The sequence below is a fragment of the Strongylocentrotus purpuratus genome, unplaced genomic scaffold (assembly GCF_000002235.5).
Source record: "Strongylocentrotus purpuratus isolate Spur 01 unplaced genomic scaffold, Spur_5.0 spur5_scaffold_9, whole genome shotgun sequence".
Taxonomy (NCBI): domain Eukaryota; kingdom Metazoa; phylum Echinodermata; class Echinoidea; order Camarodonta; family Strongylocentrotidae; genus Strongylocentrotus; species Strongylocentrotus purpuratus.
Window position 1 is genome coordinate 7,372,924 of NW_022145615.1, and position 3,181 is coordinate 7,376,104.

Genomic DNA, 3,181 nt, shown 5'->3' on the forward strand with positions numbered 1-3,181 from the left:
ATCAGCTTTAACAGATTGAAATCATAAGAATATGACAGCTGGGTAGGCATGACATGGTCAATGTTTTACTCTCTTTTCTAGATCACTAGTGATTCAGTTTTTCTAACATTTTGACTACGTATACAAAATGTAGGCGTATAACAATACAAATATTGTTTATACTAGGAATAAGTTTAAAATATAAGTTCGATCTCAATTTCCTTTTCATGTGGGACTCTTGATATTACTATAAATTTCCTTTAATTTTCACGTTTTAAAAGCATACAATGCAATTAAACATTCTTTGCCCGTAAAACCTTTATTTATAAGGAAAAAAAGCCCATGTTTTAGAAAACTACATGTATAATACAAAATACGTTTTGAAATGAAAAACGGATGCAATTTTATTTGTTTCGGTTTATACCTTATCTTCTATTCAATACTGTATGAATAAGCAAATATTTATTTTTAAAAAGATAGACAGTGGCAGGCCTTCGGAGTACAGTAAGATGAGAAAAGTAGAGTAAGACGATAAGAAAATTTGATTAAAAAAGAAAGATAAAATCTTGCAGGCGAGATATGCCAACGTGAATATCGCATACATCATCGATTTAATGTATCGCTATTCCTACCCCCCCCCCAAAAAAAAGAAGATAAATGCATGAAAGAATTTTATTAGTATTCTTTCTTCGGTAAAGCGCTTTGACCATTCAAATAGTACCTTTAACATGTCTAAGCAGCTTATATAACTTTGTTTCATAATTTTGCGAATTCTCAACTTTTAAATGTTATTATTTTATTATGTTTATGGGAATGAATAACCATTTAAGAATACGAGTACAAAAAAAACATTAAGTACCCCGTGCTCATACATGATTCATTGCGTCTGTATTATAGACGTTCCCTGTTTTCATGAATAACCCGAGCCCCTGACCCCTACCCCTTTTTATCCCAGCAATTTCCCCCTGCATCCGCCGATGGCAATGACCTTCGGCCGGTGAGAACGTGCCGGAGACTGTACAAAACACACATCACCTTAACGCTGTTTGATGTGTTATTGTGTGTCCATCTCATACTCCCTGTCCCATCATCTATGGTAGAGCAAAGAGCACTGAAAGAAAAGCAAACAGGCAAACAAACACAAAAATATGATGACGATGAAGTGACCCTAAGATTGCACTTTTCTTTCTCAGGTGTTTCTCTCTGTTCTCTTTCTCTTTCTATCTCTCTCTCTCTCTCTGTTTCTCTGTCCTCTTTTCTCTTCTTTACTCGGTATGGTTCAGCTGCATTTTCATCATCTTTGAACTTTTAGTTGACATTTTACCTTCCAAACTAACTTTCTAGTGCAATTAGTCATCTCCAGTTGATTTCTTATTATGAGTTACACCTGTACTGCTCATTTACCAATCATGATTCCTAGCAGTGGCGTAGAGAAGTTCCAGTCGTTGAGGAGCTTTGTGGGGGAAGGGGGGAGGGGGGCGGTATATTAGGTGGACGATAATCAGTTAATTAACAATGTCGTCGATCGGTAAGGCGCGGGGGGGGGGGGGGTAGGAGGCTTTTTCGTCTATGTTAGCTCTAACGGCAGGTGTCACAACGGATAAGGAAAATGAACGAGAAACGTATTGGCGATTGTATGAAATAGTAAGATATGGATCAGTTAAACCACCTTTTTAGGTAAAAATTGACATTTTTGGGGTTCTAAATATTATTCCCCCCCCCCAAAAAAAAGGCATTTTTTAATAAAAAAATTAAATAAATTTTGATGCAGGATATAAAACAAATATACCATGCCTTATATTCGAGGTACTGGTTAGAACTATGGGCCTCGGTGACTCCAAAAATACCATTTGCTTCGGGGCGCAGTCACCTCCTGCGCGATAGTTTTAACCAGAACCTCTCAGAACCTTATGGAGCTCTCACACTCTGCCGTGTAGGCCTACCGTCCACCTGCCGGGCTATTAAAAAAAAAAACAGAGTCCAGAACGTTGGGTTTTGAGCGAACTTGTCCCCGGCCGCAAAAAAAAATTCATAAAATTAATCTTTTCACCGTTTCGTTGCCATCTTCTGACCGTTCTCACCGGGCGCATACCGGGTGTTGAACGTGCTTCTACCGTCTTCACCGCCCAGATTGACTTTTGTTAAAAATTTTGGCCGTTTCCATACCGGGCCCATACCGGGTCTCGAACGTGTGCACCGGGTTTGTAGCAGCCACCTACCAGTCACTTAGCGTCCCCTCACCGCTCGGAGCGTCCTGTGAGCTAGTCCCCGGACTGCTGACGTCATGACACGACTGCCATAAATACCCCGATTTGAACGGCAACGGTCAGTCCGCTCTCCATTTTTCATCACCGTTCTGTAACGGGTTATGAGCGTGTTGTGAACGTGTTCATACAGTGTGACCGTTTTCATAACGTATTCATACCGTCCTCATACCGTTCAACACCGTCCTCTTGCCGCTTACTTGCGGCCGGTGCCAGCCGGCCAAAGTTTTGAACATGCCCAAAACTTTCGCCGGGTCCCACCGGGTGTAAATAAGCGCCAACGCCCTATTAACGTGTTGTCCGCTTTGATAACGAACCGCCGTGTGCCCTCGCCGTTCTCCACCGTCCGCAGACATTTTCGCGCACGGTGGTACACGGTAGGCCTACACGGCAGAGTGTGAGAGTCACTTTATTGATAATTAGAACATTACAAGACTATTCACACAGTTTTGTATCATGTTTAATATGGGTATTTGTTTCAGTGCTTTCATTTAATCACTTAACAACAGTTTTTAAAATACATATCTGTTGCCAGTTCAGTTGGGAAATTGCGAAACAAAAGTAATAAAGATTGAGGGGAAGAGAAGTGATAATAATAAAAAGAGTGAGAGAGAGAGAGAGAGAGAGAGGGGGGGGGGGAGGGAAAGACGGGATGGGAGGGAGGACGAAAGTGATACAGAGAGACAGAGAAAGACAGAGAGACATGTAGACAGAATCAGGGAGACCCGACACGTGGATAAAAGAAAGATGAGTTGCAGAGGGGGCCTGATATGAGGTTTTGAGGGACCATTATTTGTATTGTTTATTTGTCATGATTCTTGGTTGTACCGTTGTTATAGAGGTGGCGCTGTTGTGGTAAAGGAGTGAGTGATGTCAATAAAATAGTTAGCATATGCCGATTAAAAAAAATTATCAATAATAATTTTCTTACTGAGGCC